Source organism: Meriones unguiculatus, chromosome 14, assembly GCF_030254825.1.
Source record: "Meriones unguiculatus strain TT.TT164.6M chromosome 14, Bangor_MerUng_6.1, whole genome shotgun sequence".
In the NCBI taxonomy this organism is placed as follows: Eukaryota; Metazoa; Chordata; class Mammalia; order Rodentia; family Muridae; genus Meriones; species Meriones unguiculatus.
Window position 1 is genome coordinate 84,774,858 of NC_083361.1, and position 12,650 is coordinate 84,787,507.

Below are 12,650 nucleotides of genomic sequence, written 5' to 3' on the forward strand. Positions count from 1 at the left end.
CTCAAGCCTGAGGATCCCAGAGGGAGATAAAGGAAAGGAGCATTTCCCTTTATTTGTTCCACTCGGGGTGAGGAGGGGGATCTTGATCTTGGACCCGGGGCCTTGGTGCATGCTGTATCCCTAGCCTTCCATTCACTTTTAAAATATTTGAGATATTTCTGTAAGTTGTCCTGACTGGCCTTGAGTCACTCTGTAAACCCACAAGGCCTTCAACTTTTTGATCATTCTGCCTTGGTCTCCTGACTAGCTGGGTTTACCGGCCTGCGTTAGCATGCCTATGTCAATAAGTGTGCTTTATAAACTATAAAGTGCATCACAGCCCAAAGATTGTGGTGGGGAGGATGTTTGCTTCCGTGTCTGCAGAGGCTGTCTGTCTCTGGGCCCAACTCAGCCACCCGCTCTGAAGCTGGTTGACTGTGTGCTTCGTGCTGGTTCCAAGATCTGAGTGAGCTGGGGAGAGCTGTGAAACTGACAGGGTCCCGGGCCTGAGCCATTGCTGCTCTGTGTGACACAGAAGGCCCTGGCCCTGCCATGCTTGGTGTCCCTGAATAGGCAAGGTAGCAAGCAATGTCCTCTAAAGCCCGAAGCACTGACCTGAGGCCCCTTCTTCTACCCTCCTCTTGTATAGCCAGTCTCCTGTGTCTGCTCATGGCTCCTGGACTGGGGGGGGGGGCTGTCCTGCTGGCTGAGAGCTGGTGGGGAGGCAAAGCCTGAGTCAGAACGCAGGCACGTAACTGTGGTGCCCCAGATCCACCTCCCTCCCCTGCAGCATCCTTGGAAGAACAGCTGCTCACCAAGCTCATGAGGAAGCAGGTTCCATGGCAGCAGGAAGAGCTTTGCCCCAGCATGGCTGCACCTGGTGCCTGCTCTCATGAGCCGTGGTGAGGGGCACGGGTGTTCAAGGAGTACGTTCTCTAGGTTTGGCCTCCAGGAATGGAAGTGAGACTGTGTCCCGGGTCTTAGGACCCAGGATTTGATTAGCTACCAGCTTTATAGCTTCCCTCGTTTCCCCAGGACTGGGGGCTGCCCATCAGTGGGCCCACCTCCAGCACAGGGTGAGCAAGCAGTATTAGGGCTGGCAGTACCAGGGCATGGCTCGTGAAATCTACGTGTGGAGGAAAGACACTGGGTGGGAGATGGAGGCTCTCTTTCTCAGTGAGTTTGTTGCCTTGTCTCCTCAGCTTTTCGACTGAAGTGACATCACCGGCTCTGTGGACAGGACACCCCTAGAGTGCAGCCCATAGTCACCGAACCTTCTTCCAGGTAAAGAGAGAAGAAAGGAAGGAAGTGGAGTGGGAGAAAGAAAGTAGAAACAGGTTGTAGAGAACAGCCCCCCTGGCTTCTAAAACAATGTTTGCCTCTCCCTTGGGGAAGAAGGGACAGTTTAGGAAGAAAATCAGGAGGAACAGGGACAATTGTCCCATTTATTGAAAAAGAAAGTGCAGCACCAAGGAAAGGGATCTCTTGCCTAGTGCAGTGTCTGCGTTCCAGGTCTCGTCTGATGTAGTAGCTGACTTAATCCTTGTAAGAGCCATTGAGCTTGACCTCATCACCTCCATGTTATAAATCAGGAGACTGAAGCAGAGTGGCATTAGGTCACTTGTCCAGTTAACCAAGTAGGAAATTTGGGCTTTGAACCTAAGTACTACAGACTTGTCTTCAGCCCTGTGCATAGCCTGTCTGTAGCTCATAGTAGCTGTTTCTTTGAACCCTGCTTTGGGGCTCTTAATGGGCTCATAGCTTCAGAGAGGATTCATCTGGACAGAGAGCCTAGAGAAAGCCCTGCTTCAGCCAAGGGAATGAATGGCAAACGGTGGGGCTGGAGGCCTGAGCCATGGAACTGCCCTGAGCCCTGAGGTGGGCAGCTAACTCCTGGGATTTTCTTCCTCGACAGTCAATCAAGGCTCTAATCACCAGAAAGATCATTAGACCTTTGAATGGGGTAAAGACGGGTTTAGGCCTCATGCTCTAAGACATGCCTAGGCTGAGAGAGACTGCTTCTCTTTGCAGAATGCTGTGAGGAAAAGAGAGACAGTAATGATGGGGGAGATGATGGGAGAGCAGATGATAAGAGTGGTGGGGCATGGGGAGGGGGTTCTACCCTGAGGTTGCCCTCACCAGATCTGGTACAGAAGCATGCAAATCTGCATCAGAGGCTTAAGAAAAAATTGTCGAAGAAAAGCACCTAATTGAGGATTTTAAAAAAAAAATTAAAGCAACTTAATTCTTTTCCTATAAATTGGGAAACAACCAATTTTTATTATTCAAGGCAGAATTCAGCCTACACTTAGGAATAGCTCTGTAGCCATGTAGTTTATTTATTTAGAGACCAAATCTTGTTGTGTAGCCCAGGCTGGCCTTAAACACTATCCTCCTGCCTCAGATCCTGAATGCATAGATTATGGATGTATGCCACTGTACATGCTAGTTGTGTAGTTTTAAAAGCTCCAATTGGCTCTTTCTCTCCTTGCTTTGTGCATTTAACCAATTTTTCTCACCAACAAATACATGAACATCTACTAGATGCTTAACTCAGTGTGTGATACCCAGGTCCCCTGAAACAGCAACTCCTTGGCAGGAAGGGGTCTGTGGTGTCTTTGTCCTTCTCACTGGGTACAGGCTGGCAGATTCTTGGGGCTTCAGACAGGGCTGGCCACATGGGACAAGAGTCTGGACAGAAGTAGCTGATGACAAAGTACTGAGGCCAGTAATGGCTCTTAAGGGCTCAGTCCGTGTGAACTCAAAGGGCTGAGGCAGTGGCTTGGGCAGTGTGGCTCAGCCCAGGGATTGCACAGGTCCATATATTAATGTAGATGGGAGTTGAGGGGGAGGGGCAGGGCACAGCGATGATAAGGTTGCCCGCATGACTTGTTTTTGGAGTCTGGTGAAGGAGAAGGAAGGGATGGAAGCTAGAGGTAGAGGCTAGGTAGAACTGAGGGAAGGAAACAGGAGAGGCAGCCTTATCTGGGAGGGCTTGCTTCTCTCTCCATCCTGGGAAAGTAATGTTGGGGTTCAAGGCTGGAAAATAGCAGAATAGCTTAGAGGGTTGATATCTGCCCAGCTCTGGTGCTTTAAGGCTTATTATAAATCTAAAAGGTCTCTGTGTCTTTTATTTGGCAACTAAACAGTCTAAAGTGTTGTAGAAAACCCAATGGATACTTAGGAACAAAGGGGGCATATCAACCCCCCCAAAAATAATTATTGCTATATTTGGATAGGAGAAGCCATTTGTATAAGAACTCTGCTAGCTTACATAAATAAATAGATCATTTCTCCCCGTTTCATTAAGGGACAAAAACTGGGCAGAGACAGTTTGCAGGGTATAAATCTCTGCTGGAACCAGGTTCCTTTTCCTCCCTTTCCCCACCTCATGCCAGTGGCCCTCTTTGTCAGGGTCCCAGAGGGAGGCATGAAAGAAAGCCAGATGAGCCCTGTGACCAAATCACTAGGCTGTTGGGCAAAGCCCAGGACATGCACCTTAGGGTATAGATGAGAGGACAGTCAGTCAGCCCTGTGCATGTCCTCTCCCCCCACCCCCCAACTGGCCCTCAGGACTCGGCCAAAGGTCTTCAGGATGCTTACGAGCTCTGATTGTTCAGGGAGAACCTGGCAGTGCTTATGAGAGAGGGGGGCAGGAACTCCTACAAAGGACAACCTTCCTGTGGTCTTGATGGCTTGGCAGGGCCTCTGAAGCTTCCAGAGAGGTAGGGCAGTCATAGGAACTCATCTAAGGAGCAGGTGTAGGCACTAGTTGCTGTGCAGGGACATCTACATGGAGAAGAGCCCAGAGAGCCCGACACTAGGACTTCCTAGTCCTGCAATCCTAGTCAGCTTGCTCTAGAATTCTGTGGTTGTGGGCATCATTCATTTAAGACAAGGTCATGTTCTGTAGTTAAGGCTGGCCTTAAACTCATGTTATTCCTGTTCCGGCCTACTCAATGCTAGGGGTATGCTCAGCTGGGTTAGGTGATGCTGAAATTGGTTTGGGGCACATGAGGCCTGAAGTCCATGGTTTTGTAAAGAAAAGCTCTGCTCTCTGGGTAGGGGTGGTCATTTTTTTATTGAGACAGCATCTCACTGGTATCTGGCTGTCCTGGAACTTACTCTGTAGACCAGGCTAGCTATGAATTCACAGAGACCTGCTTGTCTCTGCCTCTGCTTCCCAAGTGCTGGATGTAAAGGCATGTGCCAAGAAGTTGAGGCCTCTATGTTCCTACTGTTTATGACCCGAAAGAGCAACATAGACTGTTTGCAACTCTGTTCTGGCAGGGCTGGCCATTCATGGTGACTCGTCAGTCCTGTGCTTGTAGCTTCTATCTAGAACAGTGGTTCTCAATCTCCCTAATGCTGAGACCTTTTAACATAGCTCATCCTGTTGTGGTGACCCCAAGCATAAAATTATGTTCATTGCTACTCCATAACTAATTCTGCTGCTGTTATTAATCGTAATGTAAATGTTTTGGAGACAGAGGGTTGGCCAAAGAGTTGCAACCCACACGTTGAGAACTGCGGACCTGGAAGTCGAGGTCCCTATAGTCTTTGGGTCCCAAGAGAATCCAAGGCAGCTTTGTCTCTCAAGCTCCTGCCTGAGGGAGGGAAAAATCTGCAGATACAGGGTCCTCAGCCCACTGCTGAGACTCAGAGTCTGTGATTCCCAGCAACTGAGGCGCTGGGCAGCTTTTTATTCCTCTCATTGATGATGTCTGTGAAGTGAAGATTTCAGTAAGACCTGGAAAGTTAGTGTGACACCTCCCCAGGATGACGCAGGTAGAAGCTCTTTGTAAACTGTAAAGCACTTTGTGCCTGCATTTGTAATCGAAGCTGTTTTTGCTACGTTGAGGTCATCTCCTTGAGGGAAGGAAGGGCCACACTGAGGAATCTCTAGCTATCCAGAAGGCACACCTGACCCCAGTGGAAGCCTCTGAAATATCAGTGACAGAGCTCAGAACCTGAGGGCAGGACAGGCTGAGACCTCAGGAGAAAGCTGCCCTTATCAACAAAAAGAGCAGGAGAGAGCGCCTTGGGATCTGGGAAAACTGGATCTCCTCAGGGTTCACACCTATGGAAAGACCTTTCTTTCCTTGGCCTGGAGGAGCACACTGTGGCCTCCAGTTCTTTCCCAGGAGAAGAGCCAGCAGTCCCCTGTGACGGAAGAGTTGGGTAAACAAGGCGTCCCCGTATTACCATGCAGAAATTCATCATGACCCTAATTATGGCATGATTGATTCTCTGGCAGCCCTCCCCCACTGAGTTACTTTTCCCCACACAGGGAGCAGGTGTGATGGGGTGGAGCCTACCTGGCATTTTTTTTTTTAAACCTGGGAGACCTCCCACATGTTTCCTTTCCCATGCAACTGCCGAGGGACAGGTGGATTTCCTTCCTGCCCTAGGTCTAGCTACTTCGATTCTGATTCACCAGAAGGCAGGGCTTTCTCTGAGATCCAGAGAGGCAGAGCACCTCACCCAAGATCGCACAGTAAGATGGTGACAGTGTATGCTGTCTGATGAAGCCAGGCCATGGGAACACAGGTCCTCAGAGATGACTCCACCTCAGGCAGGATGGGTAGGGATTGGTTAGCTTCACATTTCTCCAGCTGGGCTTTTCACAAGCCCTCAGGAGTGAGAAGTTCCAGAGTCCACGTGTTTCTTCACCTTCAGGCCTAGCCAGGGGCAACAGAGGGGCTCTTCTGCCATCAGCAGGAAGGATTGTGGGATGGTCTGTCCTCCCTGAGCCTCCACAGTTCTACTTTGCCCTGGGGATGAAGAGAAAGCTGGTTAGTAAAGGATGTGAGGAATGCTGAGGAAATCCCTGGAGACTGTCTGAGAGAGTCTAGGCCCTCCATGCTCTTAGTAAGAAAGCAAGGATAGAGATCTGGTCACTCAGAAAATGGAGGTGGCCAAGCTTAAACTCAGACCACCAGTGCTGGACCTGGCTGGGGTTGAGCTCAGTACATGCAGCCAAGCCAAGGAGGAGATGTTTCCCAGTGTGTCTTTCCTTCCCTGGGGCCTGGCAGACCGTGGGGAAGGCCAGGCCCTGCCCCCAGCCCTGGCACCCTTGGGTATTTCCAGTTCCTGGTCTGGACGTCCCTGATGCCAACCAAAACACAATGCTTGGCCCTGGGAGGCCAGGCTGCTGGCTCCTGTGGTGATGGGGATATAGACGGTACTAGGTCCACCCTGGGAGCTCCTGCTGAGGTATCCTGGGTTTTTTTTAGCACCCTGATTCATTTAGCACACCTCCTCCAAGATTATCTGTGTGAGCTTCATCGAATCACTGCTGTGTGTGTGTGTGTGTGTGTGTGTGTGTGTGTGTGTGTTTAATAGACTTTAGAGAAGTTGTAAGGCTTAGTTCCCTCTGCCCCCTCTCCTCACACTTTCCCTATTTTTCACATCCCCATTACTGTGTACTTTTGGGACAGTTGATGAATGGGTGTTGCTGAGTGAGGGTTTGCATGGCCAGGCCTCTAGGATTTGACAAGTGGGAAGTTACTGGGGCATACAGAATAAGGCGGCTGCTCCAACATCTTTGTGTTCCACCTGGCTCACCCTCCCCCTTAGCCCTGGGCAAGCACTGATCTTTTTGTTGTCTCTATTTTTTGCCTGTTCTAGAATGTCTCAAAGAGAAGCCTTCTGTCAGCCACGACTATGCTTTCAAGTTTCCTCTTGTCTTTCTGTGGCTGGCTAGTCCTCTCCTGGAGACAAAGTCTCACTGTGTGGCTCTCGAGTGCTGGGATTACAGGCCTCTGCCATCATGCCCGGGTGGCTCCTTTCTCCTTAACGTTAATATTCCATCGTGCGATGAGCCAGTTTGCCCACTTCTTGCAGGCTCAGTTTGAAGACGTGGTCTCCAGTTGGTAGCCTTGTCATCTGCAGGTTCTATAGGCAGCACTAAGCATGGCGCCCAGCAAGCCGGCACCCTGTAGTGTCCATCATACCATAACAGGGACCATCTTTGTGGTGCTCACCATAAGACCCATCAGGTCCCTCGTGCCCATGTCGCCCAGAAAACAACCACTAATCCTTATCCATATGGAGCCTGCTGTACCGTACATCAGGCACGTGACAGCATGATAGGCAGTGGCTGTTGAGACTAGCAGCAGTTAAATTGTACCCATGCTGTCCTGCCATTCCTGCAGCACGTTAGTTCAGTGAACAAGTGAACAAGGGTGCCCCAGTGAAGGGTTTGGGTTGCAAGCCATAGAAACGATTCAGTCAGTTTATCTGTTTCGTTATTGTTATTGGGTTGTTTGCTTTATTGTTGCTGGCCTAGAATTTGCTATGTAGACTAAGGTAGGCAGGAACTCACAGAGATCTACCTGCCTCGGGCTCCCAAATGCTGGGTTTAAAAAAATATTCTCTAAGAATGGCCTTGCTTTAATCTTTTGCCTGGCAATTTGTAGAGCAGGATGGCCTTGAACTCACTCGATCCTCCTGCCTCAGTCTCCTAAATGATGTAATTACAGGCATGTGCTGCTCCGCCTGGCACACTTGTCTTTTGTTTGTTTGCTTGCTTGTTTTTTTTTTTTGAGACAAGGTCTCACTATGTAGCTCTGGCTATTCTGGAACTTACTATGTAAACCAGGCTGGCCTCAAGCTCATAGAAATCCTCCTGTGACTGCCTCTGCCTTTGCAATTAAAGGCATGCACCACTACACCTGGCTACAACTTGCCTGTTTAAAGAGAGTGATTCAGTGATTGTGTATATTCATAGTCACACAAACATTATCACTAATTCTAGGACATTTCCACCATTTACATAAGCAGCCTGAGACCCATGGTCAGATGCTCCGTCCCTCTCTAACCCTCCTAGCCCTGGTGTTCATTAATCTACTATTTGTTTGCCTCAGTGGACCTTATAAATGGAGTCACATGATAAGTAGTCTCGTTTCACTGGCTTCCTGTATTTAGGATAGTATTTTCATGATTCATTTGTGTATCCGGCACCCATGTTTTACTCCCTTGTAGGTGTGTGGGTGTGTCCTTTGTAGGTACTGACCCCCTAATTTTGAGACAGGGTCTCTCACTTGTCCAGCAACCCACCAATTAGGCTACACTGACTGGCCATTGAGCCACAGCATTCTACATGTCTCCACTTCCCAAGAGCTGCGTGTGTGTGTGTGTGTGTGTGTGTGTGTTTGTGTGTGTCATGCCCACGTATCTCAGTGCACCTGTGGAGGTCAGAGGAAAACTGGTGGGGTCAGTTGTCTCCTCTGACATGGGTTCCAATAGTCAAGCTCAGACTATTGGGCTCAGTGGCAAACACTTTTACCCACTGAGCCATCTCAGTGGCTCGTACGCCCAGCTTTCTAATGTGGGTTCTGAGGCTCAAACTCAGCTCCTCATGCTTACAGGGCAAACACTTTACCATGTCCTGTGATGGGCTGTCAACTCCCTGCCTTCCACTGCAGACAAGAGCACTTTCCTGTGTCATTTTAGCTAGCCCCAGTTCTAGGACATGTAAAGTCAGAGACAGGATGAGTTGGGCAAAGTCACACAGCAAGTCTACTGCGGGAAACACACTAAGACCCAGGCTCTCGCATGTTGGAAAAGAGATTGGGCATCACAGTCTGAGACCTGGCTGGCTTGGCAGCTGGCAGTCCTAGACGGGAGGAGGAATGGGGATGCATGTCAAGCACATTCCAGGAGGTCTGGGTTGCAGAGGACTTTGGAGGTGGGCATGCATACCCAATCATCTTGCCAGGACCCCTTTGCAAGTGCTTTCTCCACAGTGGCATGGACAGTCCCTGTGAGGCCAGGAGGCTGTAAAAGTTGAGCCCATGTGTTTAGACAGAAGACCTGACTTAGGGCAGGGGAGAGGCCGCCCTTGTCCCAGAACTGGCAGAGGCTCCTGGCAGGGCATTTCTCAGGCACTTGGCTGGTATGAACAGTGGTGGCTTGAAGAAATCATCACTGCTGAGTGGTGCCGTTAGCTGTGCTGGGAGGGGAGGGTGATAACAGACTGAGGGATGGGTGGAGAGAGCCTTATCTGTGAGAGTTGACCCAAATGTCAGCTGCCCAGTTTCTGAGCCACAACTCTGAGCAGAACTGGATTCTCCTCTGTCCAGCAAGCTTCTGGAACGTTCTCATCTCACTTCTCTGTGCTGGTCCCTAGGGATATGGGGATAGTCAGTCGTCACACATGTCAGCAGGACACACATAACAGAATGATCCAGGAGAGTGTGGCAGGACCCAAGAGACCACTAAGCGAGCCAGGGTTCCGAGCATGCTCTCTGGAGACTACCAAGGTTAGGAGGAGTAAACCAGATGGGACACAGGGCAGGCTGGATTGGCAGGGCAGGTCCTGGTCAGGGGCTGGTAAAAGTGCACCCTGGCTTTCATGGGGTTTTGAGTAGAGGCCAGCTGACAGCATGGAGGGTAGGGAGATGAGATCTGTCGAGGGAGTGAGAGGCATGGCTAGAAGAGGGTCTTAGAAGCAGGCAGTGTGATAGAGCTGGGTTTGCAGGGCCTGGGAAATGCCCCACTGAAAAAAGGCAGGAACCACTGGCTGTCATCATCAGAGGCAGACATGAGGTGTTCACACTGGCTTAGGTCAACTGGTTACTGAAACTGGGAGGGGATGAGATAGTCTCTGTTGGGGACACACAGAGAGAATAAAAGGAATCTTCCAGCTATGGACAGGATAAATATTTCCTGGAAGCCAGGGAGAACTCAGACGTAGCATCACTGAGTCCCGGGTCCAGGTGGTACACCACCGTCACGTCTCTGCTTTCAGAAGGAGCTCTCTTCTCCATTCCTGTGTGGATCGCAGCGAGGTCACTGGGAGGCCAGAAGCCAAGGCTCAGGGAGACCTGGTCATGCTCCTGGCTCCACATACTAAGCCTTGGTTTTTGCAGGGACATGTCCCTCTTCCACCCCAGCCTAGCAGTCCATGGAGCCTGCCCCATAGTCTCCAAAGCAAAGCCTGTCACCCCCTTTTTACACATCCAGAGACTGAGGCTCAGGGAAGAGCCTGGAGTGGCCCTTCCACAGAGCAAGTCAATAGCCAGGGCAAGATGAATCTGGGCTTCTTTCTACACTGTAATTGCCTCCTCCCTGCTGAGAGACAGGGCCAAATGTAGTAGCCGACATCACAGTGGAAACCTTAGTGTTGGGGGTTGTGTGGATGAGCTCTGGCTTCCTGGCTGGGGCTTCTGTTTCCAACTTCTCTGGAAGCCCAAGAATGTGGGAGCCAAGACTGCACCTTGTAGCGGTAGGTGAACTTGGATAAGAGTCTCCCAGGTTTGGAAGGTGTGAAGGAGTCACAGAGCTTCTGGGGCTTGGCACTGAGCTCTTGGAGAAAGGCCGTTAGTGAAGGTACAGCTTCAGCTGCAGTCAAAGCCCCAGGACTGAAGGGGCCATGGAGAAAAGTCGAGGCTTGGCACCATTCGGTGGGGTTAGAGTCCATGAAGAGAGGCCAGGAGAGGCCGCTGGTGAAGATGCATCCCAGTTATACTGGCGTTCCCCAGGATTCTGGGGAAGCCAGGGTCATGGCTGACCACCAAGCCCAACAGCAGCTGTGGAGTGGAGCTCCGCCGAGCCAGGGAGACAAGCTGTGTGTACCCTGGATGGCAGACCTCTAGAAGTGCCACTGCCAAGGCACTTTGGCGTCCAGAGGAGAGGGGGTGATGCCCAGAGACTGGGCACTGAGTCATTTACACTGTTAAGTTTGGTGTCGCTTTTATTTGATTGTGACTGTGCCCTGATTATTCCCTCTTGCAGTAATTATTCCTGCTTACAGCTGTAAGCTGGAATAAACCTTTTCCCCTCCAAGCTGCTTTTGGTCATGGCGTCTTACCAGAGCGGCAGAGATCCTAACTAAGACACCTGCACTTAGAAGCTGGCCTCTGAGGGACTGGGAGGGGACGAGGAGGGAGGCTACAGCTGGGATACAAAGTGAACAAATTATAATAAATTTAAAAATAAAATATGAAAAAAAAAAGAAGCTGGCATCTGAGGAATCGGTTTCCCACTGTCTCCAGGAAGCAGTCCTGAGTCCTCCTGTCCCTAGTTGGACACACTGCCAACCCCTTCTCCCTCCATCGCGGCCTCTCTCACACCCCGAAGCTTACGGGCAGTAGAGGCAGCCAGGCAGCAGAGTGAGTCTGGACACGTCCCCTCCCTCTGAAGAGCTAGAGAGAAGCGTTTTGGGCTCTGCAGCACATATGGCCCCTGTAGCTGCCCACCTGCCCCAGTTCTGGTTTAAGTAGACACAGACTATTTATGCAGGGGGGGAGGGGGCAAGTGTGGCTGTGTCCAATAAAGCTTTATTTATGGGTGCTAGGCGCTTGACTTTCATAGTTTTTATGTGTCACAAGATATTCTTGTTTTAAGTTCATTCCCATATATATATTTCAAGTTCTACAAAAAAAAAAAAAAAAAATAGTAGGGAACAGGTCCGATTTGGCAAGGCAGTGGCTATGGTTTGCCATGTCGTGGGTTACAATAAGGTCCTCTGGAGCCAGGCTGCCTGGGTATGAATTTTAGCTTTGCTGTGTGACCTTTGTGAGGGGCTGAGTCTTTCCGAGCTTCAGATTTCTATTCTATAAAATGAGGATGACTAAGACAACATTTTGGGAATGTGAAGGGGTACATCATTTTGGAAAATAAGTTCGGTGCTTATTTCAAAGAAGTTGCAAATGCCAAATACAAGAGTTATCAAATGACCCAGCAAATCTGTCCCCAAAGCTTGTATCCAAGAGAAATGAAAACCCATGTCCACACAAAAACAAGCAAAAACTGGTAGCAACCCAGAGCAGCCCTCAACTGATGAGCAGAAGACAGGATGTAAAAGAGCCGTGAGAATTGTTTACCTATGTTTAAGACATGGTAGCTAGGAGTGGCACTGCATGCCTGTAATTCCAGCACTTGAGAGGCTGGTCAGGAGTACAAGGCTAGCCTAAGATACTTATTAAGTTCAAGGGCAACCTGGGCTGCATGAGGCTGTGTCTTAGAAAAGGAGATGACGTATGATTCATGCGATGACATGGATTCCAAGATAGGAAGTCTCTAGAATTAGTAAATCTGTAGCCACACAAAGTGGCATGGTAGCGGCCATGCCTGAGGGGTGGGTGAGGGTGAATGAGCGTGCCAGTGCTGGTGGGCGTTGGGGTGGTTGCTGGCATAGCAGAAATGCCCCCGTATTAGGCAGAGGTGGTTAGGGACCAGGTTCAACTCCTCGAACACACTGAAAACAGGGCACTGAGCACCACATCGCATGCTGTGCCAGGGTGACTTTTACACATGCCAAGTGTGTTTCAATTAAAAATAAAATAAAAAGGACACCGCCTCCTTCTCACGGACGCTATAGCACTGGTGCAAGGCAGGCATGGGGTCGGGGTGGGGGAAGTGATGACATTGTCTCAGGATGCGGTGGGGGCTTAGCTTTGAGTATTGGAGGCAACAGTGGAGCAGGCTCCTCATCCAAACACGCACACGCACACGCACACGGAATCGCCGTACTGGTGACATCCGCAAAGTGGGGCTGGAGATGGAATGATCCTGTTCCCTGGTCACACCAGCCCCAGCCAATCCTGCGGGAGTGGAGCAGGGTCCAGACTGACAAGCAGCACCGACAGAAGCAGCTCAGCCCTCGGGGCGCCGCCCATTGTCCCAGGGCTCTGGACAGGTGCCACCATGCTGACTGTCCCCTG

General features: G+C 50.4%; 1 protein-coding gene across 7 annotated transcripts in view; it reads left to right on the top strand.

The window, feature by feature from the left end:
* Gdpd5 (glycerophosphodiester phosphodiesterase domain containing 5) overlaps positions 1-12,650 on the top strand; it is a 76,017-nt gene that overhangs the window by 27,242 nt on the left and 36,125 nt on the right. For 4 of the 7 annotated variants that reach the window (XM_021656290.2, XM_021656293.2, XM_021656289.2 and 1 more), the window contains one exon: positions 1,182-1,263. The exons of the other annotated variants lie outside the window; for them this stretch is intronic. The gene's annotated coding sequence lies outside the window, so the exon portion shown is untranslated. The remainder of the gene's footprint in view (positions 1-1,181; positions 1,264-12,650) is intronic. 7 annotated transcript variants of the gene reach the window in all.